Source organism: Crocuta crocuta, unplaced genomic scaffold (assembly GCF_008692635.1).
Source record: "Crocuta crocuta isolate KB4526 unplaced genomic scaffold, BGI_CrCroc_1.0 scaffold41, whole genome shotgun sequence".
Taxonomy (NCBI): Eukaryota; Metazoa; Chordata; class Mammalia; order Carnivora; family Hyaenidae; genus Crocuta; species Crocuta crocuta.
The window spans coordinates 19417258-19433230 of NW_027529428.1; the positions used below are offsets into that span (position 1 = coordinate 19417258).

General features: G+C 54.0%; 1 long non-coding RNA gene across 1 annotated transcript; it reads right to left on the minus strand.

Moving 5' to 3' along the window:
* Window positions 1–3899: 3899 nt before the first annotated feature.
* On the minus strand, window positions 3900–14259 carry LOC144227651 (uncharacterized). The gene is made up of 4 exons (XR_013334001.1): window positions 14148–14259; window positions 7819–8006; window positions 5730–5935; window positions 3900–4762 (listed from the first exon to the last, which is right to left on the minus strand). It is a non-coding gene; the product is annotated as an uncharacterized LOC144227651 (long non-coding RNA).
* Window positions 14260–15973: the final 1714 nt, after the last annotated feature.

Below are 15973 nucleotides of genomic sequence, written 5' to 3' on the forward strand. Positions count from 1 at the left end.
TTACCAAACAAAACCCAACTCACAGACACGGTGGAGGTGATCTACCTCACACAGGATCTCCTGCAGGGAGGTCTCGTCCTGGGGGGGCGACTCAGCCAAGCAGGAACGGACGGGCCCCCCGCGCCCCCGTCCCCAGCCTGCCCCCAGGCTCCCGAAGGACTTCCCTCCACGCTGTGGAGCCCTGCTCAAGCGCCTCTTCTCCCAGACACGGCTGCGTGGCCCTGCATCGAGATGGTGACTTGGGGCGACGGGGGCCTGTTGGGGGTTTTACGGGGAGTCATACACCCTTTCGGGACGCCCGCGTCCTGTGACTCTCGGGAGACGGGGCTTCCCTTCCCCGTGCTCCGCTGGTACCCATGTGCCTCCTTCGCGGCCCTCACCCTGCATGACAAGAGTCTGCGTGTTGGACCCTCCCTGAGGCTGTGTCACCTTCACAGACAGGCATCCTGCCTCATCTCTGTCCTTCCGGAGCCCCCATGGTGCTGTTTGCATAGTAGACGCTGAATAAACATGCAACAAGGTGAATGCAGATAACAGAACAGCCGTCATGGTGGAATCTCTAGGTCAGCGGTTCTCAAACCAGCAGCATCAGAACCCCCCGGGGCGCTCGTGCAAAGGCAGAGGTGTGACTCAGCAGGTCCGACCTGGCCCCCGGCGGCCGCCACGGTTCCCCCAACCTGGCCTGCAGAGCCCCACTCTGACGACAGCCGTCCCCAGCCACTGCGTGATAGACGCCGTAGCGGAGGGGCTGCGGCAGCTCTAGGAAGCTCCGTCTCTGACACGGCTTGCCGCCTCCCCATGGCCCCCAGCAGCGGCCGGTGCTCAAGTCCTCCAGGAGGGCTGGCGCCGTCCACGCTCACCGCTGGCGCTCGGGAGGACAGGGACAGAAGCAGAGGCTCTCCGTGGTCCAGCATTGGAACGAGGCCCTGGATCTGTGTGGTGTGGGGTTCACAGACGCCTGCTGGGTGCTGACTGTGCGCAGGCATTGGGGGGGCACTAAGTCCGGAGAGCAGCCTGACTCTCTCGAGGGCAAAGGTAAGAGACGTGCTCAGGAAGCACCTGCAGCCACTGGGAAAAACTTGCAAGACGCAAGTAGGACATTTCTATTCGACTCCATAAAGAGGTGAAACAAAAGAGACACATTGGACAGCTGACTTCTGAGCCATCCGGACGTGAAGGCGTAGGTGACGCTGGTCGCTGGGCACCAGCTCAGGCCCCACCTGGTCCCCACCTGTCGTGAGCCGTCTTCTCAGAAATACACTTCATTCCAAGGTCCCCGCTCAACGTGGGGATTTAATAAAAAGTATTTTTTAAATGTGTATTTATTTTTGAGAGCGAGAGAGACAGAGCGTGAGCAGGGGAGGGGCAGAGAGAGAGGGAGACACAGAATCCGAAACAGGCTCCAGGCTCTGAGCTGTCAGCACAGAGCCCGATGCGGGGCTTGAACCCACGAACCATGAGATCATGACCTGAGCGGAAGTCGGACGTTTAACCGACTGAGCCACCCAGGCGCCCCCTAAAAAGTATGTTTTTGAGGTAGGCAGGTGAACTTCTCATTTCCTATTTTAAAATTCCTTACAGTCCATTTCTCTTGCTTTCTTCCTTTGTCAAAACCCACGCTGTGGAGAGATGGAGAGGTTGTGCAGGGCTGTTAGCACGGGGGTGTCCAGCAGAGGCAAGTGGCCTCAGGCTCACGTCCTTGCTCTGTCTCTTCCCGCAGCAACTGACATCACAGCCCGCGCACGGCCGTGTGTGGCTTTGCTCTCTTCACTTGAGTCTCACCGTGGCCCCACATTCCAATGACTGGGGGCAGGCGTTTAAACCTCTACGACCCAAGGCTTATGCCCAATGACTCACACTCAAATCTGTAGGGTGGGTATCCGTTCTGTAAACTCCCCAGGTAACCGCTGTGAGCAGCTAGGACGGGACATACGGCTGGTACCAGTTCTGGCCACCACCCTACCGATGTGTGCACTGGGTCCCCACGGAGCCAGGGCAGGGGACCGTGTCACTGAGCAGAACCCCGTCCCCTCTCCTCCATGCACAGCGGGACCATCCAACGGCGCCGTCTCCGTGGAAGAGACCACACAGCACTTTCCGGCAGGCGCCAAAGCAGCGTTTGTCAAAATCCAAACAAAATATAAACCTCCTTTAAAAGAAAAGAATACAGGATGCTCAGGGGGCTCAGTCGGTTGAGCATGTGACTCTTGATCTCAGCTCAGGTCATGACCTCACGTTGTGTATGCTTGAGCCCCATGCTGGGTTCTGCACTAGAGGGTGGAGCCTGCTTGGGATTCTCTCTCTCTCCCTCTCTCTCTCCTCCTCCTCCCCCCTAAAAATAAATAAATGAACATTTTAAAAAATTTAAAAAGAAAAAAATAAAGAAACAAAAAAAATGGATCACGTATCTCCTGTCTTGAGTTAATTGGTGTCATCGGACTGTGACTTAAATCCGTGACAACAGAAAGTTAGGTATGCGTTTTGTGCGCCTTACAGCTTTCAGACAATATAAACCAAAACAGTCGTCCAATCAAGGACTGTAAAAACGGGAGACCCAGTAACATACAGACGGGCCGCGTTAATTTAATGTGACAGGTAATGAAGTTTTACAGAAACTAATTTGCCCGTATCGGCTTCGGGGCAAGAAGCTTCGGGCCTCATTTTATGGATGCTGGTTTGGGATTTTAATTTCAATCAAACAAACGCAGGGAATGTCTGTCCCACTGCGACGCTGGTCCCCCGCCTCCCGCCACGGCTGTCCACCTGCCCACCGCCGCCCCGCCCCCGAGCGGCCCTTCACACGGCAGACAACTCCGTGCGCCCAGGCTGCGAGTGGGGCTCCGCAAAAACTCTAGAAAAACCCTCTTTCCTCTCGGTGCTGCCCTCCCCCCTCCGCCCTGTCCGTGTGTCCTCTGCTGCCCTCGGCCGACAGCCGCCCGGGCGCTGGCCTCCACTCTGCGTCTCAAAGCTCCGGGCTCCTCACACCTGGCCTCGTGCAAGCGCGAGTCGCACCCACACTGCTGGACAGCCCCGTCCACTCCCACTGCCCGCAGCATAGGACCCGCGGGCAGCTCCTGGCACCCGCCCTCTCCGCGGTTTCCCGTCTTTGTCTGCTTGGAGGATTCGTTTTGGTGAGACAAGCCGCTGTCACGGATAAGCCCCCAAATCTGGGAGCTTAGCAAGCTGTGATTAAAGTGTACTTCGCACTCGTGTAAAATCAGACACGGTTGTTCAGATGGGCGGGGCTGGCAGGGGCCCGGCCCCTCCCAGCAGGTCCCTGACACACGTCCATGGCAGCAGGTGCCCCGTGAGGAGCCACCCTGGGTCCCTTAGTCCTCCCGGCCTTCACTTAGCGGGAGCAACGCCACAGCCTAGAAGCAAACGGGGCCTGCGTGACGGTGCGCAGGCCCCTCCTGAGCTTGCTCTGTGTCCCCTCCACTTACCCATGGTTTCATTTCCTCATTTTCAGTCATCTGTGGTCAACCGTGGCCCAGAAGCCGACGGATGATCCTCCTTGTGACGAACGGCCGGGACTCTGTGTCACAGTGCCCATTCACCTCCTTCATCTCACCACGCGGTGCTGATCGCCCCCCTCGTCACAAGTAAGGTGACCACAGCGCAGGGAGATGTTTCTAGAGAGAGACCACTTTCGGGGCGCCGGGGGGCTCAGTCGGCTGAACGTCCGACTTCGGCTCAGGTCATGATCTCGCGGTTCAGGAGTTGGAGCCCCGCGTCGGGCTCGCTGCTGTCAGCCGTCAGCGCAGAGCCTGCTTCGGGTCCTCTGGCCCCTCTCTCCGCCCCTCCCCTGCCTCATGCTCCCAAAATACTTAAATATTAAGAGAGAGACCGCATTCGCATAGCTTCTATCGTAGTATATTGTTATGATTGCTCTAGTCTGTTATTAGTTATGGTTACTAAGCCCTTATTGTGCCTAATCTAGAAATGAAACCTGGTAGATATGGGTTCAGTACTGTCCATGCATTCAGGCATCCGCTGGGGGTCTTGGAAAGGAGCCTCCATGATTTGTGAAAACCAAGGCCCCAAATGACTGTGTGTGCACGCACGCGCATGTGTGCATGGGTGTACATGTGTGCGTGTGTGTGTGTAGGATAAGTGACATCCACCCAAATGAGAACAACCAAAGAGGTTATTTAGGGTTTGCTGTAGTCACTTGACCTTGATGGAGACTTGCATGTGGGCAGGGGTGCGGGGAGGCCTGACGGAGAGAAAGGAGGGGTGTGTCCATGTGTTGAGCAGAGGCTGTGAATCTGGGGAAGCTGTGGGGGGGCAGCTAGTGGGGGCGTCCTGGCTGGTGATGAGTCGGGGACAAGGACGCGGGGAGCTGGCAGCTCTCAGCCAGGTCCTGCCATCGCGGCTGCTGGCTGCGGGGCTTGCCGGCCTGACCCTGGTCGTTGCCCGTTGGCACGTTCAGTGTATCTGTGTCTATACGCAGAGAGAGAGCGAGAGAGACAGCCGGGGAGGCCCAGAAAGAACAGGGAGGGCTTGAAGGCCTAGTCAGGTCCCGTGAACTGTCCTGAGGAGGAGCCCCTCGGAGGTCCCGTAGGCTCTCTCCACGTGCTGCGGGAGCTGACAGCAGCGCCCCAGGGAGGCCACTGCACTGATCCACGCAGGACGGGGCGGCCGCTCGGCCCAGGACGGAGCTGCGTGGGTGGGAGGGGGTCGGGGCCCGCGCACGTCCTGAAGGGCGCAGAACGACAGCCACCTGGAACACAGCCACGCTCCCAACGCGCCAGAGCCACACCTGGGGATGCGAGCTGTGTGTCACCATGCGGCGTGCTCTGGGACCTGCCCTGACCTTGCTGCCCCAGCAGCCGGCCTGTCCCGGGAGCCCAGGAAGCCTCGGACCTCCGCCCACGTCCCCCACCCGGCCCCGCCCCCTGTGCCCAGAAGGCCTCTTCGGACGGCCGCCGGCACCCATGGCTGCTGCGGCCATTTCACTCCAGCCAGAGGGCTCTTCCACACGACAGATGGGCGCCCCCACCCCCGGACTCTTCCCGCAGTGCGAGTTGCTGAAGCCCCCCCACCGGCTGCTAGGGGGCCACATCTGCCATCTTCCCTGAATAGGTGTCCTCTGACCACGTCAAGGTAGGCAATTCTGGTGCCGTCCACGCAGCCGCGGCCATGGGGCCGGGGCCCCGGGGAAGGCGCCGCTGCTGGCGTCCTCACATCAGGCTCTGACTCCGGGGCCTGTATCCTGACTCTCTTCTGGCCTCGGACAAGCAACAGACGCACGGCCAGAGCCTCACGAGTGAGCTCCTCGCCCCCTCGCCTCAGGCGCCTGCTTGGCCCGCATGAGCCGGTGTGGGGCCCCCAGCAGCCTTCCCCTCCGCCTGCGGCCCTCGCCTCCCCTGCCTCCGGTTACCCTGATCCCCCTCCGTCCCGACACCCTCCTGGCCGCTGGCGTCTTGTGTGAGAGAGTGGCTTCCGTTCAGCGAGACCCCATGAGATCAGGCGCCGCGTCTACTTTACCCACGGGGACAACACCCTCGGCCACCCCCTCCTCCCTGGACTCCCTCTTCCCAGGGGAGGAGGAGGGACTTCTACTGTAAGAGGCACTAGGGGCTGCACCGTAGGGGCCACCCTGTCTGCAGAGGGTCTGCTCCCTGCCCGGGCTCTTTCCAGAGTGTTCCGGGGAGTCCCTCTCCTGGGCGTGCAGACCAGCATCCTCTGCCCCAGATTTCGCTTAGACGGATCGCTTATGCTCTTACCCCAGCGGCCATCTTCCTTATCTTCTTGTCTTATTTCTCACGAAGTTGAGAATTTGATCCCGGGACATGTTTTCCGTTGCCTACTCTCTGTGCCAAGTGGGCAGCGGACCGTGAGGTCCCCGAGAGCTGGGCTTGTGTCCCGGGCAGGCCCCGGCTCCCGCGCCCATCAGCAAGGTGGCCCGGAACAAGGCGGCGTGCATGGACTCCTGAACAAGCAAGACCACGGGGAACGAGTCTGTGAGCGGCCACGCTCCCCGTGCAGAGGAGAGTGTCCGAAGCCAGGAAGGCAGTGAACACAGCGCTGCAGGGCCCGTGTGGTTTGGGAGCAGCACTCAGCCCTGCCCCCCCGCCCTCAACCAGCGGTGGGCGGCCTAACCGAGGCTCTATCTCACCGCAGGATGCGTTAGCAAAGACCGCGTGTCCGGTCCATGGAAACCACTCAGAGCACACACTCTGGACATGACATTTTAGATGCTTTCTAGTTGTCCGTGTGCTTTCCCTCAAGACCCACTTGAGCCCCAATTGGAAAATGGCCCATCTGCTCCTTCTCTTGTTTCTCGGCTCTGACTTCAGCACGAAGGACCCGGGAGCCTCCATAGAAAACCACACGCAGGATGGTTTGTCCTTCAAGGCCGCATCCTCAAAGAAAAATCCAATTTAAACCGGAGAGCCACAAAGAGCCCCCCAGCCTTGGGAACTGCGACCCATCTCCGGTGAGTGCATCCTTTTCAAATTGCTCTTTTGCTCTGAGACCTTGGGTATGTGCCCCTTCCTCCCGCGGGACCCGGGGGGCAGCTGGGGGGTGACACAGAGCGACAGCGTCCCGGGTCAGGGATCCGCCTGCCGTGCGGGAGCTCACGGACACGCCGCGCCCCAGCAGGCTCCCCGCGAGTTTCGCCACGGGCAGACGCTGAGCTCCCCCAACGGATTTTCTTAAGCAAACCCATTTCAGGAAGTCGGGGGAGAAAAACACTTCAACAGAAGAACTCCACCTGCACGGAGCAGGAACTAGCATGTCCTGGACGCTCTCGGACGAAAACATGCACTTCAGTCTCTAAGCTCTGTTTAAATATTTGAGGATATGAAATAAACGTGCAGTGACTTTTTGAGACTCTCTCTCGTAAAAAGGTGAGACGTCCTCCCCCATTTTTACCCAGTGTGTCCCATTGACGTTGGCGTTACGGACATTTTTTGAATGTTGTCACACTTCCCACCAGAGCACTCCCGCCTCAGTGGGCCTCCTGAGCCCACAGAATCAGGGTGTGTCCAATGCAGCTCGCCCGGGGAGAGTCCACAGCGCGGGGTCCACAGGCTGGGCCGCTACCTAAGTCGGCGCAGTGGCCCCGGGCCCTCCCTGACCCTTCCCACCCCACTGAGTGCACCCCAGAGTTCCTGAGAATCACCGCAGTCCGTCCTGCATCCTGAGTGAGTTCCGCACGCTGCCTTGGCATTGCCCTGCCCCCTCCTGGGAGGCTCTGTCCCCAGAGCCCTGCGTGGCTGTCTTGTTCACTTTATCTCCGGTCTCTGCTCAGGTGTCTTCTTATTCCCCTCACTGCTCGCATCACCCATTCCGTGCACCGTCCCACCCGGCAGTAGGAGCTTCCGGAAGGGACTCCGCTACATAGTTCCTGTCCCCTGCTGCATCCCGGGTGCCCAGAATGGACCACTTAATAAACACCTGCAGACTGAATGAACGCCTGTCATGCGCCTCATCACACTGTGGACCCCTGGAAAGCAGGCAGTGTCTCATGCATTGTCACATGCTCCGCCTATGGGCCACCATGCAACAGATGCTTGGTTTGGCCACGTGCAGCTCTTACAGCTGTGCTGTGACAGCCTTGAGCAGGCTCGTCTTAGCGCAGCTGGAGGCAGGGCAGGACTCCGTCTGCACCCCTGGGCGAGGGACATGTTGGATGCATGAAGGACACCTGCAGACAGAAATCAAATGCCAGCGAACCAGTCGGGCTTTAGAAGACACATACAGAATGCTTAGAAACTCCGAATACTCCCTTTCTGTTGTTACCTAGCTGGGGGTGTGGAGGGTGGGAAGGTCCTCATCTGCTTAGATGAGGGGAAAGAAGAACCTCACCTTGTTTTTCTGAGGAGCCCTGCTGCGTTCCATCAAGCATGACAGACCGATGACTCTGTGGTAACTCTCCAGCTCCAACCTCAGGCCTCATGCTGTTCTGGGTCTCTCCGAGCCTGCTGGGCACCCAGGCACATCTCTGCACGTGGGGTGGCCTGGAGGCCTGGTACCTCCACATGAACTCACGCTCCCTGGGTCAGGGAAGCAGGGGAAGGGAGAGAGGGGCAGACATTGGGGAATGAGTACTTTCGGGCCTGGGAGGGACGGGTCACCTCCACTCACCGTTCACAGGCGCCTCGCGGCACGCCGCTTTCAGGCAGATGCAAGCGGAGCTCCGCGGCGCTGGACAGCAGTAACGCCTGCCGTGCGGTCTTTCTATCACTCTGACTTCAGAGAGATCAGTTTGAGGTACAGCAGCCTCCGAACTCCTTAGGGGAAGGAGCCCCATCCTCTGAACCCCAGAACGGTTACCTAGAGGTGCGCCCACCGCAGCAGTGCCTCATGGCAGCTCTGACCCCCTCTCTGTGGGCGATGCACCTGTTCAATGAGTGGAAACGCCCCGTCTAGGAATTTCAGGAATGACACAGTTTATGATACATATGGGCATGTGACAACAAACCCACACCCAAATCCAGACCTTCCTTACACGGCGGTGCTAGACGAATCGCCAGAGTGGCTGCTGGATGCCGGGGCGTCCCCAGCGACCTCGGAGGCACGAGTGCAGGGGTGGAGCTGTAAACAGACACAGCCGCTCGGCACCCTTATCAGGAAGGACACATTTCCAAGGAAAGCGCGGGGCACCGGTTCCTCGTATTGGCAGGTGGTTAAGCCCCTTTATAGGATCAGCACTCAGGCCTGGGTAGGAGGAAGGACAGGGCCCATGCTAGGCGGCTCTGCCCCCACAATCAGAGCCCCTCCCTGGAGAAGACGGTCTCCCGGAAAAGCCAACTGACACGCATCCAGAAGGAAGGAAGAGAAAGGATATTCAAGCAATTCTTTCCTGCCTTCTCTGTTGAGCTAATCACATGCTGTTCGCATACAAACTCTGAAGCCTTGACCTTCGTTGAACCTCCCGGGACAAAGTGCTGGTATTGCACGTGGTGATAAAACTGTTTCTGGATAGAAACCAAAAATCTCTTGATGGTTTTCATTAAAGGTCCTTGATTTGGGAACTGGAAGGTGTCTAGCCAAACATAACGAAGCACGATGTCTCCACGAACCTAAAACTGGGAGCCGATGAGACGGGGGCTGACGGGCAGGACTGTCGGTGTCCAAGGACCCCAAGTGCCGAGGAAAATAGGGAAGGCGGTGGAACGGGGCCCGAACTTTCTGTTCGGTAGGAACCGGCATTCAGCGCACCACACCCACCGGGTGCCCACCTAGTCGGGCAAAGGGGAGGGCGAGCTGGGGCGCACCGGGCCCTCCAGGTGCCATCCTTCCCGGGGACCCTTGCAAGGACAGAGTCCTGCGCCCCACATATCGATGAGGAAACTGAGGCTCAGAAAACACAAGGGCCTTGTGTTCATACAAGTTAATACAAATGTGCCATCGGGTTGCCTTTAAGTCCAAACCCAACAGCCTCTCCTCCGTGGTCTAAAAACCAGCCTGCCCAAAACAAATGCACTTGTGTCCGTCCCTTTGCTAAGGGGACAGCTGCCCCCTGTTGCTGCAGAACCTGGGGGTCCCGCTGGGGTGTTGAAGCTGCACCCCCCGGAGAGCTGGGACCTGCCCCGTGTGCTCCCCTCTCCTCTTCCTGCCCCAGGAGCAGCGTCCAGCGGGGATGAGTGGCCCACACAGGTGTCCCTTGCCACCACACTCGAATGTTGGAACGGGAACCAGATACCTTTGGACCCGGGGAGGCATCTGCCCGCGACGCACGAAAGGCACAGGTGCGGACGCTGAGGCCCAACAGGAGGCGCCTCCCCCCACGGGGAGACTTGCTTTCCCATCTCTGCTGATGCCTGTACCTCCAGCTTTACGGCAGCGCTGTTCTCACATCCCACACCCAGCCACCCGGCCGGCCGGCCACCAAAACCAGAAGTGGGTCTGAAAGAGGCCGGCGTGGAGGGCCCCGTGGCCTCAGCACCGTGCTGTCCGGGGCCACAACGTATGTCTCCTCCACGGCCGCCCCAGGGGTCCCACCGCTGCCAGGCTCGCCGGGGCCTTGAGCGCAGCTTGCAGAGCGCGCCCTGTACCTCGCCCTGGGGGTGCCTTCGGGCCCGCGGCGCCTTCCCATGAGCCAACAGCCCCGTCTCCTTCACAGGTCACGGGAAAGGCACTCGGATCTGCTGAGATCACGCCGAGATCACGGGGTGAGGACTTCCACCTGCATCTTCTGTATCTGGGTCCAGCGCTCATTCTATTTCACCACCGCCTCTTCCTGAATTGCAGGTTTTGTGACCAGTCTCTAAGCAACTATTACTAGGTCATAACATGGCTCATTTTTTTCCCTTGCAAGTGCACCATTTACACAAAGCTCGAGGCCCGTATCAGCCGCTGGCTCCTTGGAAACCGTGTTCGGTGTGAGGCCGTGGGAAGCCACAGTGTTCCCCGCAGGTGACGCACGTCCCCTGGCCGCACCCTGCCTGCTTGGGAGAAACCCAGTGCAATATGGAAGCTCGAGGGAAACACGTCAACCTAAGCCCCACTTGAGTGGGCGTGGCTCCCACGAGGAAACGCAGAGCTGGTCCAGGATGCAGAGTCTGTCCTCCACAGCCTCTGCTTTTTTAGGTTTCGGGGAAACAAAATAGAGAGGTGCAACATTGCATCCAGTGACTCTGAACCAAGAACAAAGGGGCTCATCAGTCCCCCGTGGGTAATAAAGCATGTCGGAGGAAACCACACACGCTGGGAGGAAAAGAATGCGGGCCTTTGTGTTTGCCTCTTGGGAAGAGTCCCAGGGAGCATCATTGCTTCATCGACCTGGCTCGCCAGTGGGTCAAGTGTGATCCCGGTGCCCCGGGCGCTGCGTGGCCCTGACGACTCTGAAGACAGCGTCTACATTCCCTTCCCAGGAAAGTAGAGGTGGTTGGCCAGGTAGTGTAGGGTATTAGCAGTACTGTTCCTTAAAATGCCTTTTTTTAAGTTTATTTATTTATTCTGAGAGAGAGAGAGAGGGAGAGAGAGAGAGAGAGAGGATCCCAAGCAGGTTCCTCACCATCAACACAGAGACCCACGCAAGGCTCGAACCCACAAACCATGAGATCATGAGCTAAGCTGAGGTCCAATGCTTAACCAACAGAGCCACCCAGGCGCCCCCCCTAAAAATGTCTTTTTGCAGACGTGGCCCGGTAAAGAAGGCAAAGATGGCAGATGATATGAGGGCCACGGCCCCCGTTAAGTGCCTGGGAGAGAACGCAGCCTTCCCTCCATGAAGGTGGTGTCATATACCAGGAACCCACGTCACTGTCAGAGTCAGGTACAGGAGGAACGGACACATGGCCCCTCCAACCTTCCAGAGATGGGAGGAGGTCCATGCACCTGGTGTGCTATGCTGTTCTGGAAATCAAAGCCTCAAGCTGTGGGTATCTTTCCCCTGCATGGGAAATCAGGGGGGAGGAAGCATCCCAGGAAAGAGACATGTCTCCTCTCCCCACTCTCACGGACAAAATGCATCCCCATCAGAAATAGAAAAAGGCCCCAGGACATATGATGTTATGGTTCCCTGATGGATAAGAAGGCAGAAGTCAGGGAAGATTTAAACAGGCGGGTTGTGACTGTCGTACAGACATCTAGCCAAGCTCAGAAGAGAAAAGAGACGTTCTTGCGTGCCAAAAACAAAGCGGACTCACGCGACCACAAAAATTGTGCTCCACAAATCCCCCACCACCTGGAAATGGGCCCAGAGGCAGTCTCGGCGTCTTCTCACCATTCTGGGTGGGAGAGGGGACGGGGACCCACCCAGAGTCCCGAACCCCAGCGTCCAGCTGGGAGAACAGAAGAGCTGTTCGCAGAGGACCCTCCCGCCCCGTGAAAAGGAGGTTAAGAGGAATTCCAGCCACCAGTCCCGATGTGCCGCACAGGACTGCCATCTGCCTCAGGCTCTGAATGGGAAGAAGAAGTTTTCCCATGAGAAATCAAAACCTCAAGCTGCACCACATGCATGTAAGAATTCCAAATTTGCACCATTAATGTGGTTTGGGGAATCTTGAGCCAAGAAATGAATGTAAAAACTTGTCCTGAATAGGTGAAACTCCAGGGGCCCCCAGCAAAAAGAAAACAAAACCATTCTGTGGGAACATTTTCAGGAGCCAGGACCCACGTGACTCAGGCCTCCCACATGGGATGCGGCCCTCCGGGACCACTCAGGCTTGCTCTCTGCACACAACTTCTATTTTCGCATTGAAACTCCACTAGACACGCAGATTATAATCTCCACATTTCCCACTCAGAGGGAGTGGGGCTCCCTGAAGAGTGGCTGCCCAGGTGTGAGTCAACAGGTACACTAGACACGTCGGTAACACCTGCTCATATCTCAAAGCAAGTTCACTGCCAAGACTATAGGGTCATGTCAAAAGGAACCAGGGATCGCCTAGAATGGGCTCTTGTCAGGGACAAAACAGCAACAACAAAGATAATATGAGCAATGGATTAAATACAATAAGGGGATTCAATCCTCAAGTACGTGACAGTGTTTGAAAAACTCATTACAGAGATCAACTCTATATTTTGAAACTGGTAAATACGGTGAAAGAACCAAACGTTTATGTTGCATTTCCTATATAAACTCCTACACCAGGTGTCAGATAGCTCATGGGAGAAAATTTCCTCTTCGTAGAAATAGCCCAGCTAATGAATGATGAAAGAATGCTTGCTACAAATAGAGCATCACAGTTGGTACCTTTTGATGAGTTTATGCACTGGGGCCACGAACATCAGTGAGATGAGACAGCAGAGAGCACTTGATGGAAGCATGCATCACCCCCATCCTGCCCCCAAACTGATCAATCAACTAATTAAATCCAAATGCAAAACAAGTTCTGAATCCAACTACTGAAATATAAAGGAACAAATTTTAAAAATATATAGGGAGGATTGGGATGCCTGGGTGGCTCAGTCTGTTAAGCATCCGACTTCGGCTCAGGTCATGATCTTGTGATTTGTGGGTTCAAGCCCCATATAGGGCTCTATGCTGACAGCTCAGAGCCTGGAGCCTGCTTCGGATTCTGTGTCTCCCTCTCTCTCCCTGCACCCACCCCCGCTCTTGCTCTGTCTCTGTCTCTCAAAATTAAACATTAAAAAAAATTTTTTTTAATTTTTTTAAACTGAACACCATGGCCAAATGGTATTGCAAGGTATGTGAGGCTGGTTCAACACTCAACAATCAAGTCATGTAATCTACTACATTAATGGCGTAAAGAAGAAAAATCATGATCATGTCAGTTAATGCAAAAGAAAAAAAGTATTTAAAAAAATACACAACACTCATCCATGGTAAAAAAGAAAAAAGTTTCAGCAAAATAGGAATAAAGTAGAATGTCCTCAACTTGATAACATCTACAAAGCAAATAAACAAACAAAAAACAACAAAGAAAAAAGCAAAGAAAAACCTACAGTTAACATTATACTTAGTGACGAGAAACTGAAACCTGCAAGGCAAAGATGTCCCCTCTCACTGCTCCTATTCAATACTGTATTGGAACGCTAGCTAGTGCGGTAGGACAAGAACAAGACATAAAAGATACACAGCTTGGGAAGGAATAAATAAAATGGTTTTTGTACACAGGTAACATGATTGTCTATGTAGAAAATCCCAAAGAATCAACAATGGCAATGAAAAACTCTTGGAATTAATAAGCAAACATAAGGTTGCAGAATACAAGGTAAATATGTTAGAGTCGGTCATTTTCCTGTATACCAGCAATGAACAATTAGAAATCAAAATTAAAGCCCAATGTCATTTACAATAGCACCAAAACTGAATTCAGGTATAAATCTAACCCCTCAAAAACGTCCCAGATCTATAGGCATTAGGGAGGAAATCCAAGATCACACTTGGAAGACTCACACTTGCTAAGAAGTCAACTCTTCCCAACTCAGTGTTATCGACTCAACGCAATCACAATAAAATGTCAGCAAACTGTACTTTCTGATTCCAAAGTTTATACGAAATGGCAAAAAGCCTAGAAGAGCCAACACAGTGCTGAAGAAAGAAGAGGAGGAGGGGGAGGAGAAGGAAGAGGAGCGGAAAATAAGAGTGAACGCTAATACTACCTGATTTCAAGACTCATTATAAAGCGACCGTACAGTGTGGCGCTGACAGAATAGACACAAAATCAGGAGAAGAGACTAGAAGGCCCAGAAACAGATGGACACGAATGTAGTCAACTCACCTTCGATACATTAGCAAAGACAATTCAATATAGAAATGATGGTCATTTAACAAATGATGCTAGAACAGCCACTACCACCTGCGGACACACGACACTGTCCCCTCGGCGGTCAGAACGGGTCCTTTACTCTCTCACCAGGTCCCAATCCAGTCTGGGAGATGACTTCGCTTTGGCCAAAACCGGATGTCGTGCCTACAGCAAAGACGCCAGGAGACGGTACTTGTCAGCGACCACACTGGGAGGCGGCCCCGCCTCCCGATAAGCTCTGCAGCATGGGAAAGGCCTCAGGCAGACACCGGGGAGGGAGATATGGGACCAGGGTCCAGCACGGCACGTAGTACTCCCCACACTGAAGCTGGAGAGTAATCTCACCACAGACACAAGGCAAAAGAGTGACAAAAAGTCACAACTTAATGATATAAAGGACAATTTCCTGGGAATTTATAACACTCCTTACCCTTGTGAGGAACTAACAGCATATAACCTCAAAAGGGACAAAAATTAACATAACTTCAAAGAGAAAGTGAAAAGTACATAATCATATTAAGTGATTACTCTCAGAAAAAGCAAAATGAAAGAAACCAAAAAAAAAAAAGAAGAAAAAAAAGAAAGAAAAAAAAAACCAAAAAACTATTCTGAATACCATTGATTATGTTGATCTAATGAACATGCATAGAACCCAGCATCTAACAAATGGAAAATATACATGCATGTCAAGGATGCATGGAACATTTTCTAAAAGACCACCTCCTTGGCCACAGGGGAGGTCCCAACCCATACTCCATAATCAGCATCATGTAGATCATATTTTCTGTCCATAAGACAATGATATAAGCCATCAGTAACTACAAAATAACCAAAAACACGCCTTGTATCTGGAAAGTTAAAAGCATATTTCAAAACAATATGTGTATCACCTGGTCATGCTGTGCCCACCACACATCCGCTGACCCTAGGCTCTAAGTGGTCTCTCTGTTCCCAGCACGATGCCTCTCACCCCAGATGCTGGGTCCAGGGCACCACACCATGAGCAAGGGAAGGGGCTGGGCTATGATGCGCACAGCCCACACCGTCTCTGAGGCATCAACATGCACCACTGACATGCCCCCCTACCGATGCTTTTCCAGTTTTATGTACGGCCCTCCTTGGGCCATCTCCTCCCAGAGACAAAAAAGGAATTGAAGTCCACTCTTCTGGGAGGCCTCACCTGTAGCATTTTTGTCCAGAAAGAAGAGAACCAGAAATCACACACCTGACCTCTCACTCTCCTTTCTCCTTCCTTGGGCAGCTCTCTTGGCATAAGATCCACATGGTTCTTCCTTCTGGTAACTAGAAACTTCTCAGTCATGGCCGCTTTTGAAATATTCTCTCTTTCCCAAGTGAATAAGATTTATAGCTTGATTTTCATGTGTAAGGGCTGAAAAAGAACATGATGCATAAGAATGATTAGTTTACTAATTCTTAATTGGTAGGAATAAAAACATACCATTCACATTTTCAAAAATGTCTACATTACACATCATATTGGACAGGACAAAATTCTGTCCCTCCACGAAGATGGAGGAAGAAGAGATAAAAGGAATCAAAGATGAACTCCTTTGCTCACTCTTTTTAGTGAGGGATCAATAAATTCATTGTTCTTATTGTTGCTGCTAACAATGGTCATTCAAACTTTAGACATTTTGTCATTACTTAAATATACAAATATAATCAAAAAAGTACTCTAAATTACAAAAATGAGGAAAAACACACTAGATACCAAAAGACAGAAAGCAAAGGATAGTACTCAGAAATATTTTTAAATAAACAATGAATAGAAGGTAAAA